Raw genomic sequence first — 13,581 nt, forward strand, 5'->3', positions numbered from 1 at the left:
GACAAAAAGAGCATTAGCAACATATTTATATGAAAACCTGTCCTTATCAAATATAGATAAAGCGTCGTTTGATCAATTTTTGTCACATTAACTCGTCTTTGCGAAACAAAGGATCAATCGACATGAATTAAAATAAAAATCTTCATAATTAATTGAGCCTTTCAAAAAAATAAAGAAAAGAAGAATGAAAGCATCAATACTACGTAGCCATATTAATACCAGCATTTTTCATTTTGTTCACATTATTGCATTTTCCCTAAAGGAAACAGGATCAGACATTCCTCCTTTCCCAATAGTAAATCATTCCTTTCAATTTTTCTTTCTTTTTTGCATTAGGGTCTCTCCGTGGCCCAAGGACCAAAGGATAGAAGTTTTAAGCCAACCAGAAAAAAACCTGGCATTTTTTGGGACCGTATTTTTTGGTCCCATGGCCCCAAACTAAAATTATTCTCACTGTATTATTGTTTTGTATATTAGTCGTTCAAAAAGGGTTTTGGGCCTTTTTTGGGTACTGTCAAAAACGGCCCAGGCTAATATTTCTTACATAGAGTTCCTCTCGACCCAAAAAGTTCCGGCTGGAAGTTTCAAAATGATTAGGTAAAAAATGCTTGGCGCTATTTTTGGGCTCCCTACCCCCCCCCCCCCTAAAACTTGTACTCTTGACTGAGATAAATATCTCTGAAAGTTATGCTTTATCGTTGCCTCATAGTACTTTAAAGCTCATCGAGAAATATCTATATGTGATCTTCCAAATTTAAGCTTGGCAAAAGGTTTTTTGGCCCTCTTTGGGCCTTTTTCGACTACAAAACCTATCTGTACATAATGGGCAATTTGTAGTATTTATGGCCTCTGTTCCAGTGACTGGAGAGAGGGATAAAATAACACAAGCAGTATTTAGTTAATTAATTGAGGATTGAATTAAATGGTCATCTATATTATTTTTCGAGGGGGGAAGTATAGTAGCCACCGTAGAATTCCCATGGGGCTTTTCGGAGAGATAGCAACATAGGGAACGAGAGGAGGGCTGTTTTCCCTGCAATCACTTTGATAATCAAAAAGGGTGCTTGAAATTTTAGTTAACATTTCAATGGAAATCAGAATTTCCAAATCCTCCAAAGTCTCTACAGCCCCCACTTCCATAAGAAATGGTCGTAAAAAAATAACATGGGGGCAAATTACTCTTCACTTAGGCAACGCTAGAGACTTGCGTGAAAATGCTGCTTTAAGCACGCCAAAAAACGTTTCTAAAGGCTTGAAACCTTAATTCTCAAACCAAGTCGACTTTCTTACTTACTTTCCGTGGGAAGCAGAAGACAAACTGTTCCGGGCACCAATAAATCTTGAAATTACTTCCGACGTCCACATCGATCTGTCAGCCGCAGCTTCCTTGGAGATCTTTAACCAGGCCCTGTCCCATCTCCAATCATACCACCGGAAGCCTTCCCCTGGTTCTTGTTTTTTTTTGAATTTTGAAAAAATTCTTCTTCTGTGTTCCCGGTTGTCGTCTCTAGGAGAGTGCTGATTCGCAGATGAGGATGTCTCGACAAATCATACTTTTCAGACGACGCAAGGTGCAACCAGAGAGCTTGAGGCTACAGTTTTTGATGGCGAGGGATAGCTCTTCAAACTGGCCATGACAGCTTGTTATTTCACTTATTGAGAATCCTTCTTACTTTCAAGATCCCCTGTTGTTACAGAGTATATAACGAAGGGAGCGGTAATCGAAAACGTTGAATATCCTCGTTTCTTCTGTCTTGAGCTGCCATGTCTCACACTCTTATAGCAGCACAGATCGAACGGATGCTATATAGACTCTAAATTTGGTTTTTGTCGAAATCTTTCGTCTTGCCTATAGCGCCTTGCTTAGACTGGTGAAGACTCCCCGCACAAGACAGCTAAGTGGGCCCTGATATTCAAGATGAATTTTAGGAGGCACAGGTCCCTTCAAAATTGCAGCACAAAGAGGTCCTTTTTCTGATTTGCCTCAAACTTTCAGGGATCATTTTCTGGGTTAATGTTTGTATAGAGGGTATTTTGTGGAGGAAGGGGCTCAGAACATTGCCTAAATTCTCGTTGTCTCTGACCACTTTGAAACCTACAGCCTCTGTACTCCGGGCCAAAAGGAATCTACTTTGGAGAAAAATTAGTTTAGGGGCATGATTTTCCCCGAATATGGGGACAGCTAAGTGCCAGAATTTTTTTTCTAAGCTCAAAACTTAAAATCATTAAATGAACTAAGAAAGGAAATTTGCCAATGCCCAAGAAAAAATAAAAAGACTGTTGTTGGTTTTCTCGAAAAAGGGTCAAAAACCTTTATTTCAAAACAGCTTAAAACTTACAATCGGAAGCTCTGGGACCAAAGGGAACCCTGATTTACCAAAAAATAAATTTGGATCGCCCCTCCCCCAGAACAAAACAATAAAGAATGGATAAAAAAGACATTTTTTCGGCTTGAAACTTATATTGGGTCAGGAGACCCAAATCCATTACAAAAAAAAAGAAAAAAAAAGAAAGAAAGCAAACCATGTCTATTTGCCAGAAATTCGACTTCTTCAATGAAAAAACCTAAAAGTGATATTTCCCCTGCAAACAGCTCGAAAATGATTGTTCAAAATCTGAGGGCAAATAAATCTAAGGGGCTAATGACCCATGTCCCCCTTCACTGAGACTCCTCTGCGAAAGATCTAATTTCTGCAAAAAAAACTGTTAAATATGTTAGGCTTCCTAACGCAAATAGTTTTTTTGTGGGTGAATGATAAAATATTGAGAAAACCTGAATATTGAGGATCAGAGTGAAAACTTAATATATTTGACTAACTTTTTTCCCGATACGAAAAAAAGTAAATTAGTGAAAAAGTTTGCTATGGAACACACAGCTGACTACGGAAACAGGTAACTCATTAGCAGGTTGGCAAGAGCGTATTCATCCTGGGAAATGTCAATATATCATTAATAAATACCAAAAAAGTAAAATGAAAAAGGTTCAACTAAGTTACACTATGCGTGCAAATTTGCAAAATTATTTGAGTCCGTTCAAGCCGGTTTCGTGAAACCATTCAGGGTTTGGCCAACCTGGCTATTCCCTATTCGCTTTGAACGTACAAAGTACACGAAACATGACGAATTTTCTGATCAATTTTATTTTCATTTTTTTTATTGTTATATTTTGAGTGAAATTGAAAGTAGGGCTTCTGTCTAGCTTAGAAAATTATTGCACCAGGTGAAGGAACTCATGAATATAGCTAATGCACAAAATAGGGCACAGCAACGTGTTTTCAAATTTCTACCTTCTCCATTACCCTTCCACTATACATAGATTGGGTAGATTATATAAATTTGCGAGGCATTTATCTCAAATAAAAGATAATTATGCACACAAAGCTCTTTTTATTTTAGAAGGCAGTAACCTACAGGAGATTATAGTTTTGTGCTAAATATTACATAACTCAAGTCAAAGTTGCATCCAGTTTGGAATTGCTGCCAAAGATAAAGAGAATTTCTGTTTTTGTAATCATTTAATGTAATTGTTGCAAAGTTTAGCTGAAAAGAGAATAAATATAATAGAATATTATTTTTACAAAAAAAATTAAAACCATCAAATTACAAAATTAAATTTTTGGCAAATCCCTTACTATTATAAAATCATTTAATATAAGGGTATTTTATGATTTTGATTAAATGGGAGCGGGAGAACTTTTCTCTTCCTCAATGAGTTATTCCTAAGTAATACTGCTCAAACGTGAGGGTCATAAGCATACCTCTTAGACAGTGCTTTCAGTTTTAATTTAAGAAATTTGGGGAGACGTAAATAAGTTTGGATAAAACAAATAAGCGACGATAGATATTTTTAACTAAGGGCGTTAAAATACCTTATAATTACAGGGAACAAATAAAACTTTAAATTTGATGTTGTTTCTGAGAGAAAAAGCCTAATACTTAGATAATTATAACACATTATTAGGGACACATCTGCACAGAGGGAGGAATGAAATTTCCTCTTTGAAATTATAAGAGAAAAATCTCTTCTTTTCATGTATCCGTATATCATGTCATATTACCATTTTTACTTAAACCAGGAACGACATTAATTTGAAAATTGATTAGCATTGGCGGCATATAAAAGCCACTTGTGAAATGTAGTACATTTGTCTTTACTTCCTTTGATGGATACCGCTTTCTATTTACTGTCTGATGTATAGGTTCTGGGGGAAATACTATTTCAAAATGCTTATATCTTCGTTTGAAAACAATTTTCCCTTCTTTCTATTTTTCTTCGTCAGACATAATGAAAAACAAGTCTCTAATCAGACGTCAACTACGGGTCAATTGGAATAAAAATTGACAATCCCCTTGTTGGTGAAACCAAGTTAAAATCGTTAACACTTCTTCTTCCAAATCGATAGGCTTGGGATAAGGTTACAGAACACTCAGGGAGAGGAGGGGAAAGGTATGTTTTTAAAAGAGAAAATACCGTATTTCTTAGCATTGTTTTTCGTCAATTTTAATGTTTGAGCAGAAAAAAGGGGGAAAGGGCCAGATTTTCTCCTTTTAGCCCCCTATAGAAGAGGATCAAAATACGTAAAAGGCCATTTATAGTCACCATGTTTATAGATAAGTACTATCTTTGGTATAAATGTCCGAATAAGCCCTTACCTCCCTAAAAACCAGAAAATATACCACGTAAGATAGACGAGGACAATCCTGGTGTGTGTTATCAAAATACATAATTGAATACATGCATTGCTGGCTGGATTAGTTTCATTCGCTTTGTTTCCAATTATGTGCACAACAATTTGGTATCATCAGACTTTAATTATGCTTACGAATAAATTAACTGCAGCTTTTTTTAAGAAATAATATATATAATCTATTTATAATTCTTGACAATCAATCGAGAATGCAAAGAGAAATTTCCTTCACCCACAGGTCTTGGACTGTATTCTTTTTTTTTTTATTTCGTCTATGCGAAATTTCGATAGTACAAAGGAAAACCTAAGGGTTTATGAAAATTTTAATAATGCATTTTTTTTTCAAGGGTCATAAAACAAGAACAAATTTTCTTATAGAGCTCGGTCAGACCGTATGTAGTTTTGGGAAGATTTTGGAAGTATTTCGTGTGTGTAGCAAAAATATGTTTGAAAAGCCATAGCTAAAAGGAATTATGCTTCTGAATTCAACATATAAAAGCTACATTAGAAAAACACAAAAAATTAAACTATCAATTTAAGAAAAAGGCAAAAAACAACACAAACAGAAATCCTGACTAAAAAACTATGGGCGATGGAAAATTTTGGTAACAAGTTCAAATTGAGCCTTTTCAGATATGTCTTGGGCCCAAGACACCGTCACAAGGTATGCGGGGGTACTTGTGATAAAATTGTCGAGCTAAAACCGAATAAAGTAAACTGGCCTGTTCTCACTTTCAAGAAGATGATATACGAGACCTAAGTCCTAAATGCATTATTGCCAAGCAAATGTGTCACTACCGTTCGTTCAAATTACAGTTCGAGTCAAAAACTGATCTAATGAAGGCGATAGCAAATCTGCAAGCGATTGTTTTTGAGAAAATCCAGGTTTCGGATTTTTTTTTTCGTCTAAGTGTTACAAATGTCAAGCCTATGGGAATATTTCTGGCGCGTGCAAGAAATTTTGTATTTGTTCAGTTGGTGGCGAAGGACACTCTAGTTCTAAGATTGATTTCTGTTCCAGACCGACAAAATCTGCGCTAAGCAAGTCTACTGATCATTCCTACTGTAGCTACAAGTGCCACGTAGCCCAATCTCTGCTAAAACATATTTCGAAATAATGCTGCGTCCAACTTCGATTCTATCATGGAATATAAATGGAAAACTTTCTGATAAAATTCTTGTTTTGACCAAGTTGCTCAAGGAATACGATATTATTTGCCTCCAAGAACATTTTTGTCAGAAGACAAAAGGGAATTGATCAAAATCTCGTGGGATTGCATTGTGTTTTTCTCTCCGGTAAAAATAACGGCAGCGTGTGGACGTCCCACCGGCGGCCTCTCGATTTTGACTCGCTTATTCTGTAAATTAATCGAACCAGGTGATCATATTCTTGCAGTGTCATTTATGAATACGTCCATAATGAATCTTTACCTACCAACAAACTACTGTTACGAGAAATCCGACGCGAAGTTTACGGGGGCTTGCAAGAAAGTGAGTAAGCTGATCAAAAAAAACGCAAAATCCGCAGTCATGCATTCAATATTAATAGACGACTTTAACTGTGATTTGACTTATAAAACACTCCCCAGAAGCCAGCTCTTTCGGAGCTCCATTTCCCCTTCATATTCATTAGTTGACGAAAATGAATCCAATACCTACATCGGCTCCAGCTCTTCAACTTCGAACCTCGATCATGTTGTGTCTTCTATTCCCATTAAACAAGCCGCTGTACTTCGTGAAGGCTACTAGTCTGACCACTTACCCATTTGTGTGACAATTGAGTGCAATGTCGAAAGCAAAACCCAGCAAGAAGAAAAGTGTTTTTACATTCAAGACTGGAGTCACGTTAATTGTCAGTTATTCATGTCCGAGTGACCCGTTATTCAACAAAATTACAAGTTCCTTTTGACCTACTTAGTTCAGAATGCAGGTTTTATGTTAGTGAGTGCGAGATTGAAATACAGCTAAGTAGTTATCTTGCAGAAATCAACCACGCGCTTTGATGCGCAGAAAAGTGTGCAGTGCCATCTAGACATGTTCACAAAACACAGAAGTCATCGACTGGTCTAAAAATCTTCTTTCAGCTTACGATTCAGCTAAATTGTGGCTCCGAATCTGATAAACTGTGCTCCGGTATAGTGAACGAATTGCGTTTGAAGACAAAAAGAAAGTTCAAAAGAGCCCTTAAAAACCACAAAATAATATTGATTAAACAAAATGTCGATAAGATAGATAGTGATCCTTCACTTTTGTGGAAAAGTTTTAAACGCAGTGATCGTGCTTCTGACGGTAGTATTCCAGAAAAAAAATGATTGATTATCATAAAAGTGAGTTTTCGTCGCCTGACCTTGTTGCAGAAAGTAAATATTACTCTATAATTCACTCTATGCGCCCTGCTTTCACAGTGACGACGTCTGATTTTGAGTTTACTAGAAAAAAAAAATTAAGAAAAAATTATCTGCCGGTGTTGATTTAATATCTGCTAAACACTTCGAAAAATATAGTGATCTTTTGTCACAGCATCTTTTGTTACTTTTTCAAATGTCTATCTCTTCTGGTATTGTGATTCAACAGTTTTATATTGGCCACATTACACCCATACAAAAAAGGGATAAAAGATCTCGATGATCGTCGATGGTATTGGCCTTTAATCGTTTCTAGCACTTCTTTTAAATATTTGTGCCAATCATTCTTAGAGATATTTCCCAAAAGTGTTCTGTGCATGCGCACCAATTCGGCTTTCAGAAAAATTTAGTCGTGAGCATGCTCTTTTTTTCCTTTTCAAGGTTCTTGTAGATGTGGAAGGTTCCGGGGATTTGCTTGTCTATGCGCACTGAACATAGCCAGGGCATTTGATCCGTGTATTTTTGCCCAAATTTTCGTAGAGGCTCTAAAGAGAGGGGTTGACTTCTCAGTTATAAAGTGTCTTCGATACGTATATAAACATCTTCGTGCCAAAAGGAAGTGCAGCTCAGAGCTTTTTAATATGGGGAAGGTCTTACTTCCCCTGCGATAGATCCCTCCGACTTCCTGAAACTTGTATCCCCCTTTCTAGACACCGGATTTATTTTAAATTAGCTTATATCCTTCTCTATTTTTATGATATTATGAACGAGATATGATTGTTATGATTTATGTCTTATGTGTTTCCTATTACGATTGTATTACGTTATGGATCTTTTGATTATGTTTTTATGATTGTAAAAACTACTTCTTTTTGCTCAGCCTACAATTTTTTTTTCTCTTTTCTCTTTTTACTCCTTATGTTGTACTCTGTCATTTAGGAAATCTGCACCACCTTTTGTTTTGACAGGGTATAAGTAAATTGAATTGATATCGCATGTACTAAATTCTTGCTTAGTATGGCAAAAAAAAAAAAATAAAGTCTGCTAATTTTATATTTTTCTCTGAAAGATGAAGAATCAATGCGAATAAAACCACTGGGTGTATTTAAAACTTTTAAAATCTGAGATATTACTATCACATGAATCGCTTTGTCAGCTATTAATTGTATGCAACAACAAAAATAAAGATTTTCCTTAATTATTCTCTAAAAAAGTAATCTAAATCTAAGTATCAATATTGAAAAATACAAAATCTGTTTGTTGTGGCTACTACCAAATTTTACTCTCTAGAAAACTATGAGAAGTATTGGCGGCTTCAGCCCGCCTCTTTTGGGGGATTCACACAATCAGAAGCATGAGTCATTCTATTATTCTTACAAACAAGAGCTAAGAGCTCATATGGCACTTGTGACGAGGCAAGAAGAGCTAAGAGCCAAGAGATCATATGGCATGAGCTCTAGCAAAATTCTATGAATCAATAGATTGATTTAAAAAGAAAATAAGAGGCTTAATGCCGGTCAGGATTTAAAATAAGAGCTCTAAGTCACGATGTCCTTCTAAATATCAAAATTCATTAAGATCCGATCACCCACTCGTAAGTTACAAATACCTAATTTTTTTTTAATTTTCCCTCTCCCTTTAGCCCCCCCCCAGATGGTCGAATCTGGGAAAACGACTTTATCAAGTCAAATTGTGCAGCTCCCTGACACGCCTACCAATTTTCATCGTCCTAGCACGTCCAGAAGCACCAAACTCGCCAAACCACTGAACCCCTCCCCCCAACTCCCCCAAAGAGAGCAAATCCAGTACGGTTCTGTCAATTACGTATCAAGGACATTTCCTTATTCTATCCACCAAGCTTCATCCCGATTCCTCCACTCAAAGTGTTTTCCAAGATTTCCCCCTCCAACTCCCCCAAATGTTAAAAGATCTGGTCGGGATTTGAAATAAGAGCTCTGAGACATGAATTCCTTCTAAATATCAAATTTCATTAAGATCCGATTACCTATTCGTAAGATAAAAATGCCACAATTTTCACGTTTTCCAAGAATTCCGGTTTCCCCCTCCAGCTCCCCCCAATGTCACAGGATCTGGTCGGAATTTAAAATTAGAGCTTTAAAGCACAGGATCCTTCTAAATATCAAATTTCATTAAGGCTGGTAACCCATACGTAAGTTACAAATACCTAAATTTTAAAAATTAGCCCCCCCCCCAACTCCACCAAAGAGAGCAGATCCGGTCCGGTTATGTCAGTCACGTATCTTAGGCAGGTTTCTATTCTTCCCATCCAGTTTCATCCTGATCTCACCGCTTTAAGTATTTTCTAAGATTTCCGGTCCCCCAAACCGCCCCCCCCCCAATTACGCTTGATCCGGTTGATATTTAAAATAAGAGATCTGAGTTACGAAGTCCTTCTAAATATGAAGTTTCACGAAGATCCGATCACTCCTTCGTAAGTTAAAAATACGTCATTTTTTCTAATTTTTCAGAATTAACCCCCCACCCCAATAGAGCAGATCCGTTCCAATTATGTAAATCACGTACCTAAGACTTCTGCTTATTTTTCCCACCAAGTTTCATACCGATCCCTCCAATCTAAGCGTTTTCCATGATTTTAGGTTCCCCCACCCCAAACTCCGCCCAATGTCACCAGATCCGGTCGGGATTTAAAATAAGAGCTTTGAGACACGATATCCTTCTAAATATCAAATTTCATTGAGATCCGATCATCCGTTCGTAAGTTAAAAATACCTCATTTTTTCTAATTATTCAGAATAACCCCCCCTCCAACTACCCCAAAAAGAGCGGATCCGTTCCGGTTATGTCAATCAAGTATCTAGGACCTATGCTTATTTTTCCCACCAAGTTTCATCCCGATCCCTCCACTCTAAGTATTTTCCAAGTTTAAGGTTTCCCCATCCCAACTCCCCCCCCCCCAATGTCACCAGATCCAGTCAGGATTTATAATAAGAGCTCTGAGACACACAATATTCTTCTAAATATCAAATTTCATCCGATCACCCGTTCGTAAGTTAAAAAAGCCTCATTTATTCTAATTTTTCAGAATTAAACCCCCCCCCCAACTACCCCAAAAAGAGCGGATCCGTTCCGGTATGTCAATCATGTATCTAGGACTTGTGCTTATTTTTCCCACCAAGTTTCATCCCGATCCCTCCAATCTAAGTGTTTTCCAAGTTTTAGGTTTCCTCCTCCCAACTCCCCCCCCCCCCCCTATGTCACTAGATCCGGTCAAGATTTAAAATAAGAGCTCTGAGACACGATATCCTTCTAAATATAAAATTTCATTGAGATCCGATCACCCGTTCGTAAGTTAAAGTTAAAAGTTAAGTTAAAGTTAAAGTTCGTTAAGTTAAACATACCTCATTTTTTCTAACTTTTCAGAATTAACCCCCCCCCCCCCAACTACCCCAAAGAGAGTGGATCCGTTCCGGTTATGTCAATCAAGTATCTAGGACTTGTGCTTATTTTTCCCACCAGGTTTCATCCCGATCCCTCCACTCTAAGTGTTTTCCAAGATTTCAGGTTTCCCACTCCCAGCTCTCGCCCTCCCCCTAATGTCACCAGATCCTGTCGGAATTTAAAAAAAACAGCTTTGAGACATGATATCCTTCCAAACATCAAATTTCATTAAGATCTGATCAACCGTTCGTAAGTTAAAAATACTTCATTTTTTCGAATTAACGGGCCTCCACTCCCCCCCCCCCCCAGATAGTCAAATTGGGAAAACGACTATTTCTAATTTAATCTGGTCCGGTCTCTGATACGCCTGCCAAATTTCATCGTCCTAGCTTACCTGGAAGTGCCTAAAGTAGCAAAACCGGGACCGACAGAATTTGCGATTGCCATGTGTCACTTGGTTAATACCAAGTGCTGTAAAAATATTATGCGACGTTTCCTACATAAACTTGGATTATTTTTAGCGTGGATCTTGATGACATACTATAAATAAACGACTGACAATCTTTAACTAAATAATTTTTTAATCAGAAATTATTTTCATTGCCTTCTTTCTCAAATTTAATTTGAGAAAGCATCGATATTAAATTAGTATAGACAGCCAAAATCAATTGCAGCCACGGCAAGACGATTAAGTTTCGTAAGACTCTGCTCAAATTTCCATCTATAAATCTAAAAATCAAACTCAAATCTAATTATTAAAAAAAAAAAAAAATATGGCAACACACCGATATTATTTTTGTGGAATAATACTTGATATGTAAAAAAAAGCGAAAAAAAAGCAAGTATCCTAAAACCGTAAGTCTCCAACTAAGTGGACCCTAGCATTCAAGAAAAGTTTTAGCAATTATAGCCCCCTTCAAAATTGCGATCGAAAACAGGTCCCCAAAGGTTTCTAATTTACTTTAAAGATTGTATTTTAATGTGAGTTCTTTTATATTCGTTTTTTCTTCATTTCTTTTGCTGAGGACGGCCCCTGGATATGGGGTCGAAATATTCATTTAAAGCTGCGTTCCACTGTCTTATATAAGACATTTCCCTATTGTTCTACTTGTTGTTTAAGATGGACTTGTTGATAAAACTGACTTCGAATCGGCAGGTAATTAACTGCAGTGTGGCGACTGATGGGATTTACCATTAAAACCATTACTTTACCAATATTCAGTTTTTCAGCAGCGTGCAGACTCAGAATATACATCTATCAAGTCTTATCCATTTTTTATTGTAAAATTAGCAAACAGCAAAAAAATCAGTTGATCAAATTGACAGAAGATTAGGGTCTTGTTTACAAGTTGTCAAAACAAGATAAAAAATAAATTTTGGGAAATTGTTATCAAAGTTTCAGGATATCGCACATACTAAATTATTGCTTAGTATGGCAAACAAAGATTAAAATCTGCTAATTTTATATTTTTCTCTGAAAGATGAAGAATCACAGTGACTAAAACCACTGGGTGTATTTAACGCTTTTTAAAACTGAGCTATTACTACTACATGAATCACTTAATGAGCTACAAGTTGTTTGCAACAACAAAAATAACGATTATCCTTAATTTAAAACGATTATCTTGATTATTTATTTAAAAAAAATTAAATTAGAGCATCAATACTGAAAAACACAAAATTTGTTCGTTATGACTAGTACCAACTTTTACTCGTTAGCAAACTATGAGAAGTATGGGCGGCTTTAGGCCGCCTCTTTTGGGGATTCCCACAATCAGAAGCATGAGACGTTCAATCTTTCTTACAAAAAATATTCCGCGGCGTTTTCTATATAAACTTGGATTATTTTTAGCGTGGATCTCGATGACATACTATAAATGCTTGACTGACAATTTCTAACTAAATAATTTTCTAATCAGAAATTATTTTCTTTACCTTCTTTTCAAAATTTAATTTGAGAAAGTATCAGTACTGAACTAGCATAGACAGCCAAAATCAATTGCACCCATGGCAAGACGATTAAGTTTCGTAAAACTCTGCTCAAATTTCCATCTATAAATCTAAAAATTAAACTCAAATCTAGTTTATAAAAAAAAGCAACACGCCGATATTATTTTTGTGTAATAATACATGATATGTATAGAAATAGAAAAAAAAAAAAATAAGCAACTATCCTAAAACCGTAAGTCTCCAGCTAAGTGGACCGTAACATTCAAGAAAATGTTTAGTAAGCACAGGCCCCTTTAAAATTGCGACCGAAAAAAGGTCCCAAAAGGTTTCTAATTTGCTAGAAATTTTCAAGCATTGGTCCCTGGGCCAAAGGGGACAAGATATGTTTACTTAGAGGGTGCTTTTTTGGACGGGGGGCGAACTCAGAACTTCGCAAAAAACTTGCCGACCTCAGATTAAAACTTTCAGTCTTAGGTTCCGAGCCAAGAGTACCCTAATTTAGTCAAAAATTGGTCAAATTTAGTCATTTAGTTTAAATTAATCAAAATATAGTCAAAAATTAGTAATTAATTTAGTTAAAATTAGATATGTTTGTTTAGAGGTGTTTTTTTCTCCGGGGGGGGGGGGAGAGGGACGAGCTCAGAACTTCGCGAAAAACTTGTCGATCTCACTTTAAAACTGAGCCTTAGGTCCCGAGCCAAGAAGAACCTAACTTAGTCGAAAAATTAGTATAAGGGCATGTTTTTCCTTAAAAAAAAAAGGGCCTGACTTTTTTCTGATCAACTCATATCTTAAATCGTTAAGTCTTTGGGTCAAGCGAACAATGTGCCACTGTACAATCAAAAATAAAAAGACTAAAGTGGGTTCCCTTGAAAAAGGATCAAATATCGACGCTAGAGGACTATAGACAGGCAAGTCTAATTGTAGTCCTGATAAGATGAATTAAGTTTCATAGATTTTATGGCAACACGATCCTTTTTTGGCAACACACTGAGAATTGTTCTTTACAAAATTGGTCCAATATTTTTTTTTTTCACCAAATAAGAAAACATTCGTTTGACTAGTGAATTTCCATTATACTTGCACTCAATTTCAACTAAATATTTTTATTAAACATTTTTGCTGAATTGCGATTTTTTATTGAAAGAATTGCTAGAAAGCCAAAAAGGGCAACAATA

The sequence above is a fragment of the Artemia franciscana genome, chromosome 17, assembly GCF_032884065.1.
Source record: "Artemia franciscana chromosome 17, ASM3288406v1, whole genome shotgun sequence".
Taxonomy (NCBI): Eukaryota; Metazoa; Arthropoda; class Branchiopoda; order Anostraca; family Artemiidae; genus Artemia; species Artemia franciscana.